The sequence below is a fragment of the Pteronotus mesoamericanus genome, unplaced genomic scaffold (assembly GCF_021234165.1).
Source record: "Pteronotus mesoamericanus isolate MK-2021 breed Mesoamerican mustached bat unplaced genomic scaffold, CSHL_Meso_final contig_94, whole genome shotgun sequence".
NCBI classification, from domain to species: domain Eukaryota; kingdom Metazoa; phylum Chordata; class Mammalia; order Chiroptera; family Mormoopidae; genus Pteronotus; species Pteronotus mesoamericanus.
In genome coordinates this window covers 2794638-2816003 of record NW_026555285.1, presented here as the reverse complement: position 1 = coordinate 2816003, position 21366 = coordinate 2794638, and the positions used below count along the sequence as shown (strand labels likewise).

At 36.2% G+C, this 21366-nt stretch overlaps 2 protein-coding genes across 5 annotated transcripts in view; one reads left to right on the top strand and one right to left on the bottom strand.

The window, feature by feature from the left end:
- Positions 1 to 17287, bottom strand: part of CAB39L (calcium binding protein 39 like) — a 164262-nt gene extending 146975 nt beyond the window's left edge. For 2 of the 3 annotated variants that reach the window (XM_054586332.1, XM_054586336.1), the window contains exons 1-2: positions 17235 to 17287; positions 1043 to 1118 (exon numbers count right to left, since the gene is read on the bottom strand). The gene's annotated coding sequence lies outside the window, so the exon portion shown is untranslated. The remainder of the gene's footprint in view (positions 1 to 1042; positions 1119 to 17234) is intronic. The other variant, XM_054586335.1, reaches the window with a different exon arrangement.
- Positions 17288 to 17476: 189 nt separating this feature from the next.
- The window catches only part of SETDB2 (SET domain bifurcated histone lysine methyltransferase 2), a 111591-nt gene continuing 107701 nt past the window's right edge, over positions 17477 to 21366 (top strand). For both annotated transcript variants that reach the window (XM_054586330.1, XM_054586327.1), the window contains exon 1: positions 17477 to 17989. The gene's annotated coding sequence lies outside the window, so the exon portion shown is untranslated. The remainder of the gene's footprint in view (positions 17990 to 21366) is intronic.

Below are 21366 nucleotides of genomic sequence, written 5' to 3'. Positions count from 1 at the left end.
AAATACCAATGATGTATTTCACAGATATAAAACAAACATTTCAAAAATTTATATAGGAACCATAAATGACCCTGAATAGCTGCAGCAATTTGAGAAAGAAGAACAAAGTAGGAGGGATCACAATACCTGACATAAAACTATATTACAAGGCCACTGTAATCAAAACAGCCTGGTACTGGCACAAGAACAGATCCATAGCCCAGTGGAACAGAATAGAAAGCCTAGAAATAAACCCATGCTTCTGTGGTCAATTATTATTCAATAAAGGGGGCAGAAGCATAAAATGGAATAAAAATAGCCTCTCAACAAATGGCGTTGGGAGAGCTGGACAGCTACATTCAAAAAATTGAAATTCGACCACCAACTGACACCATACACAAAAATAAACTCAAGATGGATAAAAGACTTAAACATAAGTCACGACACCATAGAAATCCTAGAGGATAACAGAACTAGGAAGCTCTGAGATATACTACATGGCAATATTTTCACAGTTATGTCCCCAAGAGCAAGGGACATAAAGGAAGGAATAAACAAATGAGGCTTCATCAAAATAGAGGAGATTTTAACTCCACCTAGGGCTGTATGCTTCTCCAAAATGGTCTCCGATCAGGCCCCATAAACTTTATAGAACCCAAGGAATTTTCACCAGTCCCCATTCCTTTCCGTGCCCAAGTTTCTATGCCAAGAGAAATCATGGATACCTCCAAAGTATTCAGTGGCTTCAGTACTTGCCTACCTCATAGAATGTACTTGTTTTGTTTCTTGTCCCAGAAAGTTTCCCTTATTTTCATATAGGTTTATCCAATTATTGTAAAGAATTTTTAAAATACTGAATCTGGTATTTTATATATTTGGTGGATCTGTAGCCTATTGCATTATCAGAAATGGAAGTCTATTTAATATTTCTGCAATTGCTTTGTAAAATTTAAATCAGGGTGTCATATTTTACCCCTGCTAAATTTTATCTTAGTGTGTTACTCTAATCTACATATCTGTCAAGAGTACTTGCCATCTTGATTGAATTATTATATTAGCTTACCTTACAAGTTGTGTGTCATCTGCAAGTTCATTTCAACCCTCTCAGTCTTCACCAAAGTCACTGATCAACACAGCTTCTGAAAAGAAAAGTTTCATAATTAATTTTGAAAATCTTTACAGCAAATTCAACCTATTTTCTTTTATCAGGTATATATAATTATAAAATTAAATGTCTATCATAATCTTATACAGACAAATTAAATTAAAATAGGAAAATCCCCCTAACCCAATGACTTCAAGTGGTAAATCTTTTAAAAACTAGTAGTGAAAAGAATGCAAATATTTTACCATTTGCAGGTGTGGCCTGGGAAACTCTAGCACCTCTGAATTCTCCATGAGCCCTCATCTTCCATAGAAAGAAACACAACTTATTTGAACTAGTACAAAGAAACTGTAAAAAGCTTAGAAGAACTTTTTTTGAAGTGTCACACAGAGAAGCTTTGAAGGGTGTTTCGCTTTTAACAGCATCATGAAAACCCAAGCCACTAGATTTTTCTCCTTCTCTGTTTTGTCATACTTTTACTAATTTCAATCATCAATGAACTTTTGTAAAATTTTTATCTCTAACATCAGTATAGGATTTGTATGTGTTGGTGGGTATGTTTATATTTTCTCATCAGCATAAGAGAAAACTTATACTTCTTTAGTTCATTGCTCTTGCATGAAGAATGATAAACCATTAACTCTGGGTCTGTATCTTTATTTTCTCAGCAGCAACTACAGGTTTAAATAGCACATTAACTCTTGATGTTCTTTCTTCTCAACATATGATATATATCCTGCAATATGTAGTAGAATAGTAGAAAGAGCGTAGGATTTGTAATCACATAGATCTTATTTAAATACTGACCTCTCTGAACCTCTTAGGAAAATAATACCACAAGACCTTTTTTATTTAATTGATTTTTAGAGAGAGGAAGGAACATCGATTTGTTGTTCTACTTATTCATGCATTCATTGGTTGATTCTTGCATGTGCCCTGACCAGGATGAAAACTGCAACCTTCGCATATCAGATGACACTCAAAACAACTGAGCTACCTGGCCATGACCAATATCCCAGCAAGAACCTAATGGGATAGCACATTATTATATAGCAGGAACTGTATTAGGATCATGCCTAAAACAGTTCCTGCCATATAATACACAGTATATTATGTCAGCTGTCTTACTGTATAATTTTGTACTCCATTTTCACTTTACTCAATCTGTCAAAGGACTTTCCAGACTAAATTTAGGTTATGAGAAAGTTGATATATGAGTTCATATAGCAAATAAAAAAAAATAGATAAACTTCTAAGGCTTTGTTCAACAATTGCCAATATTTTGCAACACTTATTTTACCCCAAAATAAACATAAAATACTTTTAAAAAATCAACATATTTTTAAAAACCCTACAGCCAACATCACAGTCAATGGACAAAAACTCAGTGTCTTTCCCTTAAGCTCAGGAACAAAACAGGGATGTCCACTTTTACCACTCTTATTCAACATAGTACTGGAAGTCCTAGCCACAACAATCAGACAAGAATAAATAAAAGGCATCCAAATTGGGAAGGAGGAGGTAAAACTGTCATTATTTGCAGATGACATGGTAGTGTACATAGAAAACCGTATAGTCTCCACCAAAAAACAGCTCCATCTAATAAGTGAATTTGGCAAAGTAGTGGGATACAGAGTCATTATTCAGAAATTGATGGCATTTTTGTACACCAACAATGAACTATCAGAAAGAGAAAGTAGAAAAAAATCCCACTTACTATAGCAACAAGAAAAGATAAAGTACCTAGAAATAAATTCAACCAAGGATGTAAAAGACCTATACTCAGAAAACTACAGAACACTAAAGAAAAATTGAGGAAAATACAATAAATGGAAGCACATACGCTGTTCATGGATTGGAAGAATTAACATCATTAAAATGTCCATGCTACTCAAAGCAACCTACAGATTCAACATAATCCCTATTAAAATACCAATGATAAATTTCACTTCTGTAGTCAAATACTCCAAAAATTTATATGGAAACAAAAATGACCCCAAATAGCCTCAGCAATCTTGAGAAAATAGGATAAAATTAGATGGATCACAATACCTGATATAAAATTATACTACATGGCTACTGTAACCAAAACAGCCTAGCACTGGCGTAAGAACAGACACATATGTCAAGCAGCCCAGAATAAAGAGCCCAGAAGCAAACTCATGTCTTTATGGTCAATTAATATTCAACAAAGGGGGAAGAAGCATAAAATGGAATAAAAATAGCCTCTTCAACAAATGGTGTTGGGAGAACTGGACTGGCCCATGAAGAAAAATGACACTAGACCACTAACTTAAACCATATACCATGAAAAACTCAAAATGGATAAAAGACTTAAATATAAGTTGTGATACCATAAAAATCCTAGAGGAAAACATAGGCAGGAAAATTTCAGATATTCCACACTGCCATATTTTTCCCAATATATCTCCTAGGGCAAGGGAAATAAAGAAAAAAATAAACAAATGTAACTACATAAAATTAAAAAGCTTCCGCATGGCTAAAGAAACCATTATCCAAATGAAAAGGGAACTGACCATATGAGAAAATATATTTGCCAATGATTCAATGGACAAGGGTTTAATCTTGAAAATATATAATGAACTCAACAGCAGGAAGAGAAACATCCAATTAAAAAATGGACGAACGACCTGAATAGACACTTCTCCAAGGAGGACATACAGATGGCCTATAGACATCTGAAAAGGTGCTCAACATCACTAGACATCAGAGAGATGAAAATTAAAACCACAATGAGATATCATATCACACATGTCAGAATGACTATCAGTAAATCAACAAACAAGTGCTGGTGAGGGTGTGGAGAAAAGGGAACCCTAGTGCACTATTGGTGGGAATGCAGACTGGTGCAGCCACTGTGGAAAACAGTAAGGAATTTACTCAAAAAACTAAAAATGGACCTGTCTTTTGACCCACTGATTCCACTGCTGGGAATACACACTGAGAATCCCAAATACCAATTCAAAGGAATTCATGCACTCCTATGTTCTTGGCAGCACTATTTACAATAGCCAAGTGCTGGAAACAGCCTAAGTGCCCATCAGTAGATGAATGGATCAAAAAACAGTGGTACATTTACACAATGGAATACGAAGCACCGGAAAGAAAGAAGGAGTTCCTACAAAAGAAAGCAAGCATCAGACAGAAAGGAGTTCTGTTCTTTGCAGTAGCATGGACAGAACTAAGATTATGTTAAGTGAAATAAGACAGTGATGAAAGACAAATATCATATGATCTCACTTATAAAAGGAATTTAATGAAAATAAACCATGAGCAAAATGGAACCAGAGACACTGAAACATGGAACACACTGGCAGCCCCCACAGGGGCAGAGCGAGGAGGATAAGGGGGAAAAGGAGGGGAAGGGACTAGTCAAAGAACATGTGTGAATAATTCATGGACATGGACTACGGTGTGGGGATTGACTGTGGGAGTTGGGGGTGGGCTGGGCAATAGAGGACAAAGGGGGAAAAATTGTGACAACTGTGATAGAATAACGATAAAAAAATAAAAACAGGAATAGAACAAGAATACTGAATATACCCTATGAAAAAAGCAGTTCTAAGATCTATATTCTAAAAATTACTAGAAATTGTTCCTTGTGTGTTCTCTCACCAAAATGCTATATAGTTATATGTTTCATTCCTTTTCAGATTTTTCTTTATATCTTTTATATAATTTTACTTTTGAATATGTAAATACATATGATTCCAAAATTAAAACTATATAAACAAGTTATATTTAGAGAAATCTCTTTTCTATTGTTGGCATTTTTCCCATAGCCTCCTTCTACTATATACTGTTGTGTGCTTTTTTTTTTCCACTTCAGAATATATTCTGCAGATCATTTTATATTGGTACATGCAAACTTTCTACACCTCTTTGTGACTTCTGAGGAAACAATCACTTAAAAGGGACACCATCTACCTGGAGATAGTTCCATGGGTGCATGCAACTTTAGTTAGTTCTCTGTTAATAGGCATTTTGATTGCTTCCAAACTTTTGCTAATAAAAGTGATGCTGTTGTAACTAATGTTATACAAATGAGTTTTTTATACCAGTGTGTATTTAGAACAAATTCCTCAAATTGCTGGGTTATAAGATAAATGCATATGAAATTTTGTTGGATATTGCCAAATTCCTTCTTGGGCTTTTGTATCCCTATCAGCAATGCATCGAAGTGTCTATTTCCCCACAATCACAGAGTATGCTATATAATTTTGAATCTTGGTGAGACAGTGCAGTTATGATTTTTAGCATAGCTTTCATTTGTATTTATCTTTTACTAAAGTTCAACATCTTTTAAAGAGTTCTTTTTTAAAAAAAATACATTTATTGATTTTAGAGAGAGGAAGGCAGGGAGGGAGGGAGAGTGGGAGTGTGAGAGAGAGAGAGAGGAACATCGATATGAGAGAGAACCATCAATCAGTTGCCTGCAGTATTCACCCCAACTAGTGACCAAACCACAAAATAGGCATGTGCCCTGACTAGGATTCAAACCCGCAACTCTTTGGTGCACGGGATGATGCTCCAACCAACTGCGCCACACCAGCTGGTGTAAGTTCAGTATCTTTTATATGTTTCTCATCTGCATTTCTTTTTCTGTGAACTCTGTTTTCAACTCTTTGCCCATTTTTCTACAGGGTTGATAAGTCATTTGCCTTGATTTTTAGGTTATTTTTACTAAGGAGATTAACTCTTTGTGGTATATGAGGTCTGTCTAGAAAGTATTCAACCAAGTAATGTGCAAAAAAAGGACATTTACTGAAAAAGATACAAGAAACACAGGACATTGCATACAGGACAATGATGCCTTAATTCCTTTCAAAGTAGGCACCCTGGGACCTCACACAGTTCTCCCAATTGACATCAGCTACCCCAAAGTATTTTCCTGAATCTCACTGATGGTCTGAAATCACTTTCCTTTCAAAGGTGACTATAGTTTTGGGAAAAAGCCAGATGTCGCTGGGTACCAAATCTGGGCTTTAGTGGGGATGAGCCACCTGGGTGATTTGATGTTTCACCAAAAAACTCTGTATGAGACGAGATGCATGAGCAGACACATTATTGCGATGAAGCTGTCAATCAGCAGTTGCCAATTGCTGCCTTCTGAATCATCTGAATAGTTTTTGCAGAGAAATGTTTAAGCTTAATGCAAAATTTGATACAGATGCATCGCTCTACTTGCTCAGTCATTTTGAATGAGACAGACATACAGTACACACGCTCACTCAAGGGCATCTACTACTCTCAATAACTAGTACAGTGAAGTTGTCATTGTTCATGCATGTGCATCGCAGTCCACTTTCCTTGGCTGCCAAGTTACATAGATGTTGATGTTGTGCATGCTGTTCTCATTATATTAACAATGGCTGGACTTTTTCCAGACAGACCTTGGAAGTTTAAATATTTCTTCCCCCTTTGTCACTTTTTTTTTTTTTTTTTTACTTTGCTCATGGCATTTTCATCATGAAATTTATCAAGAATATATATAGTGGCATTTAACCCTGGCTGGTGTGGCTCAGTGGTTTGAGTGCTGGCCTGTGAACCAAAGGGTCCCCAGTTCGATTCCCAGCCTAGGGTACATGTCTGGGTCGCAGGCCAGGTCCCCAGTAGGGGGCATGCAAGAGGCAGCCACACATTGATGTTTCTACCCCTTCGTTCCCTTCTCAAAAAATAAAGGAAAAAAATGTAGTGGTATTTAGCATGGTTTTTCTTTTGTTTTTTTGGAACTGAGTCATAGTTATAAAATCCTTGGCTTACCATCTCATAGACTTTAAATTTGTGCCATAGCCATTTTCTTTGTATGTTGCTGTTGTGAAGTTTGTTGTTAACCTCTTTTTTCTGACCAAAAACCCAGAAGAATTTTTCAGTGTCTTCAAAGTCCAACAGCTTTACCCGAACTTGACTCACAGTTGACCATTCTAGATCAATTTTCATGGACTAAAGCTTAAAGATAAGCTCTATTATTGCTTTTCTTCTTAGGAACTCTAATTTTTACATATTGTCTATATCGATCACTTTGTCTTTTTAACTTTCTTCATTTTATTTACATTCTTTTGGCTGTCTTCATTGTCTTTCCTCAACGCCCTTTATATTCAGTCAAATTTATTCTCCTTCAGGTACCTTCAATGTTAGCTTCATTTATTTGTAAATCCTCACCCAAGGACATCTTTTCAGTGCCATCAGAGAGGGAGAGTGTGAGTGAGAGAGATACATAGATATTAACTGGTTGCCTTCTCATAAATCTGTAATCTGGGTATGTGCCCTAACTGGGAACCGAAGCTGTGACCCCCTGGTGCACGGGACAGCACTCCAACCAACTGAACCACACTGGCCTGAGCAATGTTAGCTTCAATCTACAAAATAATTTTTTCTTCATTTTATTTTGTGAGTTCAGTAAATTCACTTTTCATATTTCCTTTTTGTGCATTTTGGAGGTGCTCTGAATATGTATTTCAGACTTTTCTGAAAATGTTCATTTAAGGATATTTAACTTTGGTAGGATTTTAGTTACATGGTTTTCTTTAGCTCTGCAGTTGAATGTTTTGGGAAGACTTCATCAGCTGAAGTATTGTGACTCTCATTTTACGTTTCCTACTTACAGTAACTTTATATGGATATTGTCTACCATTTTCTGTTCATTGTATTTTAATTTTCCTAAACCAGATAACAATAGTACATACATAGGAGTGAGGGATTCAGAAGAATTTGTATTTTTTTTCCTAATCCTCATCTGAGGATATGGTTGTTGATTTTTAGAGAGAGGACTAGCGAGGGAAGGGAACAGGAACGGGAAAGGAAAAAGGGAAAGGGAAAGGGAAAAGGAAAAGAAACACAGATGTGAGAGACCTGACTGGGGATCAAACCTACAACCTACAAGTATGCCCTGACCCAGAATCAACCCTCAAGCTTTTGGTGTAGGAGACAACACTCCAGCCAACTGAGCCACCTGGCCAGGGCTTAGTAGACCTTTTAGTTCAACAGTACCTTCTACTGGTATAATAAAGTACACTTTTTTTCTTTTAAATTAGTGACTCCTTTTTGGGGAGCAGGGGGAGAAAGTATGATCTTGTATTCTGTTTCACCAAGATCCTTAATTTCTACCACCTTTTTTCTCTTTACTGCCAAGCTTCCAGGTAAATGGTGCCTCTTTCAAATCATCTTATTTTCCCAGAAGCAGGGCCTTTCTGAGACTGCCTCTTTGTTACATGCAATTCCAAGTCCTTTCTTTTTGTTCAGATGCTCTCAACCCTCTTAGCATCTCCCTCCTTAGGGTGGAGTTTTCTTTCTCTAGTTATTTCATATGCATTCTACTGATCCTATATCCTGCTTACCTCTCCTCTATTCTGAACAATCTCAACTTCACTTGCCAATTCAGCATGGGTTTCACAGCTGGCTCTGCTACATTTCAGTATTCATTTCCCTACACACCCAAAATTTCTTGCGTTAGGCCAGGGTGGTGGTGGTCATAGATCTTATAATCTTTTAAAGGTGTATAAAGAGATCTGGAATTAGATAGCTGTCATCAACCTACAGAAACTTGGTCAGATTTATATAATTATTAAATTATTTTCTAGTTGTATTGCATGTAGTTAAAATTTTGACTTTTAAGAACTGAGGTTTTCTTTGTGGTCTAATATACAGATTTTTTTTTTCTTTTTTTAAAGATTTTATTATTTTAGAGAGAAGGGAAGGAAGAGTGAGGGGAAGAGAAACATCAATGTGTGGTTGACTCTTGCACATCCCCAGCCGGAGGCCTGGCCCGCAACCCAGCATGTGCCCTGACTGGGAATTGAACCAATGACACTTTGGTTCATGAGCTGGCATTCAATCCACTGAATCACACCAGCCAGGTCTATAATAGAGTTTTATACCTATTCCATGTGCACTTGAAAAGACGAATTCTCTATTTCTGGATCTAGACTTTGGCATATGTAAGAGGTATCTTACTGTTTATTTATTGACTTTTTTTGGTCCACTTAACCTGATTCATTTTGAAAAAGGTGTTAAACTCCCCTATTATTAGCAAGTTTCTATTTCTCCTTAAATCTCATGTAGTTTTTACTTCATCAAGGTTGTTGATGTGTCATTTGGTAAACAGGCATTTCAAAAATATCATTGTGGATATTGCCCTTAGTTTATAAAATACCCTCCATCTTAATGATTTTTGAGCTATATTCTGCCTTGTTACCAAAATGAACTCTACTTTTTAAAAATTTGCATGTATCTCATATGTTCACCCTTCCCTTTGTTTTGAAATTAATTCCCTTCATTTATATTTTTTACAGCTGTATCTTTTGTATACTGTGATCATTAAGTTGAGACCACATACATTTATTAATATACCTGATATTCTTCATGTTGTGATAGTTTCATCTTATTTTTTGTATTTGTATATACAAATCCCGATATATATGAAAGAATGTGTATGCATCACTGTGGTCGGTTTTATTTGCTTTTTAGGGGAGGTTCTTTTTAGTGTTTAGTTTTTGTGTTTTGTTCCTGGGGTTAATGCTACAGTAATGTCTTCATATGATACTGTTCATTCCCTTCCCCACTTAAGATACTACTAGTTCCCTGCTTTTAAGCAGTAACAAATTAGTAACTTTCTCTTCCCTTCCTTCTCCTACACCATCTAGTTTCAATTACTGGTATTATTTTTACTTGTATTTTATCTCATATATCGAAGTATATATACTCATCATATGTTTAAACTTCCATCAGTCAGCTTCAAGTGCTTTCCTTTACCTCACAGTTAATTAAGAGGCAAACACTTTATTTACTCTCCCCTTCCCTCCCATTTTTTATGGATTATATTATTTCTACGTTGTCAGACTATATAATTTACATACTTTCTACCATCATTATTTCTTTTTTAAACTTAGTGCTACAAAAACATATTTAATGATCACCATCTGACCTTATGTAAAGATCCTTAAATCACTTCTTGGTTGTCTGAAATTTGTTCTCTGGTATATTCTTCAGAAAGGATTCTTCAGGAATGAGTCATAGAAACAATTCTTTGAGTTGTTTCATGTTTATAAATGTTTGTTGAATCTTGAATTCTTTTTTTAAAAAATCCTCACCTGAGGATCTATTTTAGAGAGAAAGGGGTAGGGGGGAAGAGAAAGACAGACATGGATTGGGTGTCTTGGTATGTGCCCCAACTGGGGTCAAACCCACAACCTAGGGATGTCCCCTGACTGGGAATTGAACCTGCAACATTTTGGTGCTAGGGATGATGCTCCAACCAAATAAACCATCTGCCCAGGGCAATGTCCTGAAATCTTGAAAGATGGTTGGTGAAATAAATGTTTTGTCCTTGAACATTTAAAAAATACTGCTTTACTATCTGACATAAAATGTTGCTGCAAAAAATATAATCGAGTCTGATTTTCTTTCCCAGTTGAGTTGGTCTTTTTTTTTTTCCATGAATGCAAAAAGATGCTTTTGTGTGTTTCTGTATTTTTAAAATCCAACAACTGTATTAATACATCTCAACATTAACTGTTGTGGGTTGAATTCCCCAGATTCACAGTGTGTCTTTCAACATATGGAGATTTAAACATTCAATATCAAGAGCTCTTGAATTAAAATTCTGATAGCTGCTCTATTCTATTACTTTGGTTTACATTTTTTATTGTACTAAACATAAAATTTGTCCTTTTAAATTATTTGTAAGTATACAACCCAGTGGCATAAAGCATATTCACGATCTTATATAAACATCACTACTGTGCTTTGATTCACATTCGGGGAACTCCTAACACATATATTTTGGCTCTTTGCCTGTCTTGTCACTTTCTCCTTATTCCTTTAAAAAACACACACACACATACAAATTTTTCTCTTTACTAATCTCCATTTCTCTTACCGTGCTTTCTGTGATGTGTATTCACTCCTGTTTTCTAATTTTAACACATTTTCCTAATTCTTACTTGTGTTGTCAGCTGTCATTGCACATCCTTCTATGGCCTAGTCATCTCATTTATGAGGTCCTTTAATTTCTGATTTGTGTGGTTCTTCAAAGGTTCCATCTTACTTTGAAACAGATTACCATTGTCATGTTTTATCATCACTTTTGGTGTGTTCTCATTATATGATGGATTTTTTTACGTATTTTTCTTATAGTTAGTATATAGTTATATCATAGCCCATTTTCCCATATATTTGTGTGTTATCCTGGACTAAGATTTATTCCTGTGATATGTACAGAATACTTCCATTTTTAAAAATCCATTCCTCAGTTGAGACACAACTGGGTTACTTCGTTTTGGGTGATTATAAATGCAACTGCTATAAATATTTGCAGAGAATTATAGGTTTTCATTTCATGTTTCATGAGAAAAGCATGTAAGTCATTAGGGAAATGCAAACTGAAATCATAATGAGATGCCACTACATTCTCTCATATAATGTCTAAATTTTTAAAACAAAACTGGTAATGTTAAGTGCTGGAAGAAAGAGAAGCTAATGGAGCACTCATATTTTCCTAGTAAAAATTAACCCAGGAATGGTATTTCCAGGTCATATAATAAGGGCATGTTTGATTTGATAAGAAATTAACAAACCATCTTCCAACTGGCTGTAGGATTTGAATTCCCACCAGTAACACCTGAATCCCATTTCTTTGCATCCTTGTCACTTGGTGTTTTGTTTTCTTTCCCCGTTTTTGGCCATTCAAAGTGATAGTGTAGTGGTATCTCACTGTGGTGTAATTTTAATTTGCTTTTATTCAATGACTATTCTATACTTTTCCAATTTAACACAAAATGGTGACCATTTTCCTGTCATTAAATAGCCTGTATCATGAAACACTCCTTGAAAAATATTCCTTCTCAAAAGTTAAAATGTAGCCTATCATTTTATGTGCCATATTTTATAAAACCATTCTTCTATCACTGGGTATTTTTTATTTCCATTTTTTTCACAAGTATGAGATTACACTGATCATAAAGCTTTAACTTCATCTCTATTTTTATAGAAGTTTCCTAGAAAGGATCAAAGAGTACATATTTTTGTCTCTTGATGTATGACAAACTGTTTAAATATTTACTTCTTCAATTGAAAGTTAAATATTTTTCATGAAAGCCATTTGTTGTGTTTTTTTTGTGATCCAAAGTTCATGTCTTTTACTCATTTTCTGTCAGGGTACTGATATTTTTATGTTAATTTTTAAGAGATGAATACACTCCCTAATGGCAAAACACACTTGATATACAAAGACAGGTCTACTTCTGACCTCCCTTCTCAATTTTTTAAAAAAAGATTTTACTTATTTATTTTTAGACAGATGGGAAGGGAAGGGGAAAGAGAGGGAGAGAAAGATCAACGTGTGGTTGCCTCTCACGTGCCCCACACTGGGGATCTGGCCTGCAACCCAGGCATGTGCCCTGACTGGGAAGAGAACCAGCAACCTTTTAGTTCATAGGCTAACGCTCAGTCCATTGAGCCACACCAGCCAGGGCCACACCTCCCTTCTCAATCCTTTGTTCTGTTTGAAATCAAATGAGTAAACACATCCAATGATCAACTGCATGCAAATTTGTTCACCAGATTCAAGAAGGACTCTTGCCTTCCACGTAGTTGTTACTCACATAAGTAACATAAAATGTGAATAAATGAAGAATTTGGGTGTAGGGTAAAAGGATATTGTGATTGAATAAAACCTGCCTCTACTTCAGGAGAAAGTTGAGCTAGGCATCAATTACTTTCAAAAGAAAGTAATTTGGACTAGTAGGAACTATTTTTACAGAGAGAATGGGAAAGTACAAGTAGTCTCTAGGTCTGCAAGTCATAATACAGTCCATAAGCACAGTATTTGAGGGTCACAAGCTATCAACCCTACTCCTCCCAAATACAAGTGTAGAAACCTAACAGAACCATCAGAAAGTCATGAAATCAAACTGTTACTTAAAATACATAAAATAACTTTATAAAAATTGATAAAGAATAAAAACCTTACTCCTACTACCACTTACAAATATTCTGTGTGTACAACCACATTACATTTTAATCTTTAATATAGGTATGTGACATATAATGGCAGAGAGTGAAGCAGCCATCTTAGTCCACAAGATGGAGCTGCATCATGACGATAGAGCAACAGGTTACAGGGAGCTTGGGGTCCCTGACAACTTTCTATAGCAAAGCTACCTCACCAATTCATATTTTTACATAGGGAAGAAATAAACCTTTTTTTTTAAAAAAAAAGTTTCTCAGTTATAGCAGCCAAACCTGTATCTTAAAACAAATTCCAAGTTGAAGGGTGCAGACTTTGTCAATAACACAATGTCATGTAAGTGTTTCCATGAAAAAGGAAAGGGCCTAAATTAGGACAGTAGTGACAAGAGTAGAAATTTGAAAAGAAAAATCATTTTGGAGGATGAACCAACAGATAATACCGTTGGGCAAAAGGGAGAGGTAAGATTCCAAGTTTTAAATCTGAACCACTTAAAATAAGAAACATAAAAGAGGGAGAACTGTATACAAATTGAGTTGATTTAATTGCCCAAAGACTTTGAGTAATGTGTTGAGCACTTGAGAGAGAACTTAACAGCCCTGGCAAGTGTGGCTCAGTTGGCTGGGTGTTGCAAAGCAAAAGGTTGCTGGTTCAATTTCTGGTCAGGGCACATGCTTGGGTTGCAGGTTCGTCCCCATTCGGGAGGAGTACAAGGGGCATTGATGTTTCTCTCACACATGGATGCTTCTCTCCCTCTCTCTAAAAAAAAAACCAAAACCAAAACCAAAAAACAAATGAGATCACAAGGGGAAAAGTAATAGTAATGGCAATATTTTAGTGTCTCTACTGCTCCATTTTAGGAAAAAAAAAAAGCCAACTCTGTATTATTTTAAATGTTGCTCCTTTAAGTGAAATAATCTGAATGTCCTATATGTTTATCTCACAAGCATTTTCAGCAGTTAATGGACATCCTTCTGATTCAGGAGTTCAATCAATTTCATTGATTAGCTGAATTGCACAAAGTGCAGTGGTCATTTTGATCTTTACATTGTATTAAAACATTTTAAATTTTAAGTCACATTGTTTATGCGGAAATACTGGTTAAAATTAGAAAAATGATAGCAAGATGCACTAAATTATTGAGAAACAGAGAAATATTTCTGAAAATCTCAAATTTCCCCCACAAAGTGACATTTTATTTATATGATCAAAACTCTTACAAAGCACAGCAAGGTATTTCTAGATATCAAAAATAACTTTTGAAAGGATGATTATTATTTGCAATTTGGCTTTTGAGTTACTGAGGGGGAAAGCTTATCATATTTGAAATGTGTTTTTTAATAAAACTGTGTTAGGTAAGATAGTAAACCAAAGCAGGGAGGAGGAGGGAGACATGTTTCACCCATTAACTCAGCAGTCCTGAGGTGGTCCAATAAGATTGCCAGGTGTTTGAACGTCACAAGAAAAACCAAGATAGCACAGGAGTGGAGCCCTTGAAGTTCTGTATGTATCATTTCCACTTTCTGGGAAAGAAAAGTCTTCACACTTCATTAATCCCAAGGTCTAGAAAGGGAAGGAAGTGGGGGAACCAAGGAGCTGGCTACAAACATAAAACTCCTAAAATCCCAATAGTTGGGGCACTCAGACTAGCCAGGAGCCTGCTTGCAGCTTCATGCTCAAGTGTAAACTTGCAACCTTATTTTCAGTGAACACGGGGCTCTCAAACCAGTGGGGTGACCGCTTGCAGCTTCCTGCTCAAGTGTATTCCATAAATAAACTACTATCTCATTTCCACTGTATCTGTTGTCTCTCACCTGTCTTCTCTTGCAAGGAAGGCAAGAACCTAGGAGTGGAATCCCCATAACTCAGGTCTCCCAGGTAACAAAAGGACTCTAAAATTTTTGCTCATAAAATCATTCATATTTTTTAAGGCCAAATGTAAGAACTGCAAGCAGGTTCTGAGAGCAGTTTCTGATTTATTGCTAATTTAGATAAAATTTAATCTACATTGTCACAAAACACTACATTCATTTAAAAGGTATTATCGCATTTTTTAAAAATTACACAGCATGCACAACAAACCCTAACATGTATATCAGATTGCAATGAAAATCTCTAACATAAGTTAAATCATTTTTATGTACTCACTTAATATTGTTCATGCAAAAGTGGTATTTAAAAAATTTCTAAGAAATTTCTTCAGATTATATTGTTAAGTCTAGAGAACGGTATTCCTGAAAGAAAAATTTGAGGAAACTTACCTATTTTAAAATTCTTGTTTAAAATTATAGAATATAATTATGCAATATAGTAAATTTAAAGTTGAAGTCTTTTGACTTTAAGTTGTGTTAAAAGGAAACTAGAAAAGCAATAAATTTTCTTTGGCAAAAAAGATATAAAACTTGTAATTTTGGTATTCATTTACTGAGAATGTATACTGTCAAAAAAAAAATGGCAAAAACATTATCATTTAGGGCTCATCTTCATTATCTAAATGTATCTGTAGCACATAAACAGACCTCACAAAAAGGAAATGAACGTGCCCTTAATATTATTTCTACGTATAAATTGGAAAGAACAAATACAGTTCAAACAAATGAAAGTCAAGCTTTCCAGAAAACTTGTGTTTCTTAGGTACTGATTACTAACATGTACCTTAGCGATCAATGCAATATTAATTTAATGATGCTCGGTGCTCTGGCCAAGTAGCTTAGTTGGTTAGAGTATGGTCGTTGACGTGCCAAGGTTCAGGGCTCAACCCCAGGTCAGTGCACATACAACAATCAACCAATGAATGCATAAATAAGTGGAACAAAATGTTTCTGTAATTAAAATCAGGAAGTAAAAATAAAAAAATGGTTGATAGTTGAACCCTTGCAATCATCTTTTATAAGACTCGTGAATTAAAAAGCAAAATTTTAAGAGAAAATATTTAATTATTCTATTATTTTACTGTTGTTTTCTTTGGTATTCCTGCAACAAAACACCCTGTTGACTCTGTTGGGCCATCAGTTAACCGTGAATAACTGAAAACTAAACTCAAGGAAGTAAGATGAATATATTTGCTTTCTCCTTATGCATGTCAAACTGCTAAAGCTAAACAGAGAGAGAGGGGGGGGGCGAGGGGGCGAGGGAGAGTCTTTTAACGGCTAGGTTAAAAGGCTCTCGGTTTATCGGTTTTCCGATCCGATAAAAATATCCCCCTCAAATCAAAGACAATGCGTGCTTTCTACTTCGACTTACCAAAAAAAGAGAGGAGGTATTTCTTGTGTCCTTCTCTCCAACCCACATAGAACCCAGGAGTTAAGGTGCTTTCCTCAGCCTCCCCCAGGCCCGTACGAAGCAACCAAGCATCCCAAGGCAGATCCAGAGATTTCTGAATCTCCTACAGATCGTAACCAGGGAAACCAAGATTTGACAAAATTCTTCCTTCCCTTCCGCTGTTTCTACAAAGACCAAAATTAAAAAAAAAAAAAAAAAAAAAAAAAAAGCGTTTAAAACAAAAACCAGCAAAAAAAAAATATATATATATATATATATATATAAATATATAAAATCACTGCAGGAATACTGGCTGCACGCTAATGAACAAAACTGTTCAAATGCGCACCCTGACGCCCACTGCCACCAAATGATGGCCTTAGTCAAACCGTAACTACAGAAAAGAATAAACACTTCGGGAGCCGCGCCCTCCCCCACAACTGAAAATGAAGACGTCTCTTTCGAACCTGAACATAATGTTGAGGTATTCCCTCTCTCCCCCTTCACTGGTTGCGAGCTTTGTTTCTTTCTGAACCAAACAGTCCATCACCCAACCTCTTATGCCATTAAAGACTATGGTCAGAATCTTAACGAGACAACGGGTATTTGAATGCTTCCCTGGAATTCAAGGAATCGATTTTAAAGCATCATACCCCCTCCTAAGCCTTCACAACGACAAGCAAACCGAGGCTACCAACACCATTCACTGCTATCTCCACCCAGGGGTATGAATCAAGCCAGGAATTTCCCTTTTAGAATAGTGAGAAGGCGCCGGGTCTGTTAGTCCAGACCCAAAACTCCTCCACCGGTCCCTCATGAACCCTCTAAGCCTTGAGCGGATTCGCTTTAAAACCCTAAGAAGCCCAGTCTCAGCCACACACAAAATGGCAGCCCAACACCTACCGGACAAAACTGCTGCGCCACTACTCCAGCGAAGCCGGCCTCTTGATTGCGGGTATCCCCATTGGCCCAGAGAGAGAGCGCGAGACAGCTCGAGAGCGCTGTCAGCAAATCGGACAGGGGCGCGCTTCGGACGCCGCCGCACTGCGGACGGTAGGCGCGCGGCGGTCTGAGGCGTGAACCCTGTGGGTGTACAACCAATGGGCATCCGGCCGGGCGGTGTCCGACTCCTCCCAATTAGGGTTCGCTACTGGAGGCCTTGGTGTTACAGATTGTCAGTCTTCCCTCCGGCCGAAGGAAAATCTAATGCATGGTGAAGTACTTCCCGGAGAGGGGGTCCTCGGGGCTGTAGAGTCCTTCGGAAAGGGCTCTTGCAGGTGAACCCGGCCTCGCCAACGGAGTGGGTGGAGTGCAGCCTTCAGCTCTCGCTGGAGGCAAGGAAAACTCAGTGGAGCCGGTGTAACTGAGGCACGGCCGTGGGTGGCCCCCAGACGGGTCCTTCGACCCAGGACGTGGGTACGTAGGGGAGCCCTTGCAACCTCGTTTCTTTGACCCACGTGCAGATCCAGGCTGGAGAAGGGACTGCGAGCGCACGGAGTTCTCAGCCCCTATTTCAGTCTATCGCGGTGTATACATTAATGTGAGGTGATTCCTAATCTACTGGGAACCCGAGGCTGTAAAAGGGGCTGCAGGAAATAAACTACAGTATAAAATAAAGAAGCAGATATTGAAGGTTTAACCACTGACGCAATTCACAGGTAAGGCTGTACAAGCCCTAAGTAAGTAAAATCGTTTATCCAAGATCACAGAGTTGGTATCAGATCATAAGAGCATCAGACTTACTAACCACAACCCAGTAAGTAATTTTCTAATGAGTAATAAAATAAGGAAGAGTATGTAATTAACTGCTCTTCGGCATGTGGAAACCTGCAGTGAGTTCTGTATGTATTAATGAATAAGACTATGAAAAGTTGTAACTGAGGCGGTAGAGTGGAATAAAAAAACATGGGCCCGGAAACCACACTGCCTGGTTGCTTATGTTTTGATTCTGGCACTTTCACTAGAAAAACAGCGTGCTAATGTGTGTGATTGTTATGCAGAATAAGAAGTGAAGTATTTAGAAGTGTACTTGACACACGATTTATATTCAAATTACGTTCATTCCTGTTAAAACTAAAACAGAAGGCAACAGAGAAGAAATGGTCACAGTTTCATAAGAGCCTATTTTTAAAAAAAAAAAACCGCAAACTGAACTGAAACTACTTTTCTGCTAAAATAGAAAGTGAGAAAGGGAAAAATATGAACAAATTTAGATCAAGTTACACTCCAAAATAATAACATTGGTTGTCTCTGGATGGTGAAATTATGAGTGATTTTAAAAATTTCTTCCTTATGCTTTACTATATTTTTGCATATTTTCTCCAGTAAACGTTTTACTTTTGTAAGTTCGGTTACTTTTAAATTTTTAGAAGTAATGGACAACACTGGTGAGAGCTTTTTAAAAAAAGCTATTAGTGAGTGTGCTGATAGGCGGAAGTATAAATTGGTGGAATCTTTCTGAAAGCAGTTTGGCAATATGCTCCAGAAAGCTTTAAAATAGGCAGTCCCTTTTGAAAGTTATATACTTTGTAAATTAAGCACACTTTTACATTTCCTTTTACAAAATTAGAACTTCACAGATATATAAAGAAAACAATCCACAATCCCTGAATTTGCTCTAGCTCCCTCAAATCCACAACAAAGACTGGCGCAGACCCTCATGTCCTTTTTTATATTTACATATTCTCAATAGATGCATATATGCATTCATAATTTTTTAAAAGGAAAATAGTATCATACTATAAATCTATAACTCTTGACAGTGTTTTTGTAGTGTATGCATGTAATAGCTCATGTTATGGTTTATTTTTTTACTGCTGGATAGTGTTCTAATGTATGACTACATTGTTCTGTTAATGTAAAATATTTATCTTTGTCTCTTACTCGTTTTCATTAAATTCTGTTTGATGTGTACTGTATAGCATTACTTGCCATTCTCCTTTTGATGGAAATTAGGTTGTTTCCAATTTTTCACCTTTCAGGGCAACCCTTGCATATGTTTTCTTGTGCTCATGTGCTATTTTTCAAGATACGTATCTAAAAGTGAAATTGCTTGGTTTTAAATTATGAACATTTTTAATTTTAATGTCTTGCCAAATTTGCTGTGAAAATATTTCTACTAATTTACACATCTCAAGTAGTTCATTACCATTCAGTTTCCCTATAATCTAGACCAGTGATTTTCAACTGGTGTGCTGCAAGAATTTTTAAAACATGCAATTTTTGATTTATAGTCAGTTCCCCAAATTTTAAAAAATGACAACAGCCAACACATCAAAAGCTGTCCAGTGTGAATGAATCAAAGTTATATTTTTTGTCAGATCGGCAAAAAATACATTTTTTGGTGTGCTGCAGAATTTTAGTAATTAGTTTATGTGTGCCATGGGATGAAAAAGGATGAAAATAGCTGATCCAGACCAAGATGTTATCTTACTCTCTGCCCATCTGATAGATGAAAATAATACTCATTTTTTAAAGATTTCATTCTCTGATTACTAAGATTGCAGTACCTATTCATGTTTATTAACCTTTAATTTACGTAGATTTCTATAATTTTTTCATAAAGTACCCATTTTCTATTTAGTTATCTTTTTCTTAATGATTGAAGGAGTTCCTTATGTGTCCTGGATACTATTTATCCTGTATAATTTTTTAAAATTTCTTTGGTGTCTGCCAACTATGTCTTTTTTTTTTTTAATACATACATTTTTTTAAATGTTGTTCAAGTGCAATTGTCTCCGTTTTCCCAGCTTTTTTGTTAATATTTTTTAAATGTGTTACATTTTCTCCCAGTTCTTTCTTTGGCTTTTAACTTTATTTTGTTTTTGCTTATTTATTCTACAGGTTTTTCTCTTATTTGTAATCTTCAGGTCTCTTTATCATACTGCCTTTCTCTAAGAGGTCTAGTACAATATTGAATAAGAGCAGTGGTGGCAAATATCCTTATCCTGTACCTAACTTTAATGAAAATGCTTATTTGCTAGGTTTTAGTAGATAGTCTTTGTCAGGTTAAAGAATTCTCTTTTTGTTACTAGTTTGCTAGGAGTTTACCCTCTTCCTCCTGCCTCCAATAGTTGTTGACCTCACTGAATTATTTTGTTTTCTTGCACCTGAGATGATAGTTTTCCCCATTTATCTGTTAATATAAAAATTTACATTGAGAAGCTTTCCAGTTTTAAACTTTTTGGGTATTCCTGGGATAAAACTTACATTAATATACTTGCCTACTGATACATGCTTTTACTTCCTGTGTTTGCGTTTATATCCATAAGTGCTTTTGGCCTTGAGTTTCTTTTTCTTTTTCCTTTATTTTTTTTTTTAACATGTCAAGTTATACTAATCTTAGAAACAAAGTTCAATAGCTTCCCATATTTTCCCTGCTCTGGAACTTTTGTATACTATAGGAATGATCTGTTTCTTGGAAATTTTGTAGAATTCATCTGTAAAACTTTATGAACGTGGTATGCTGGGAGTGAGAGGTGGGAATGTGTGGTATGGAGGTTTGTTGTTTTTTTTTTTTTAAGATTTTATTTATTTACTTTTTAGAGAGAGGGGAAGGGGATTAGAAAGAGAGGGAGAGAAACACTAATGTGCAAGATGCATCAGTTGGTTGCCTCTCCCACGCCCCCAACTGGGGAGCCTGGCCCATAACCCAGGCAGTGCCCTGACTGGGAATCAAACCAGGCCCGCACTCAGTCCACTGAGCTACACCATCCAGGGCCCGTTTCTTTTTTATACTTATTCCTCTAATTGGATGTTTTACTGTTGAACTTTGAAAGTTATTAAGTCAGTAATTTCAGCTAGATAATCATGGTGAATTGTTCTGTCAGTGTAAAATATTTGTCTCTTTTATTAGTTTTCATATTAACTTCTATGAATCTTTCTTGTATTTGCTGGTATGTCTTTTTTCACATCCCTTCATTCAACCTTTCACTGATATTTTGTATGATTTAAGTGGATGTCTTTAAAAATATCATAGCTAGCCTTTGCTTGGAATCCAATCTGAGAGTCTTGTCTTTTTTTTTTTAAGATTTTA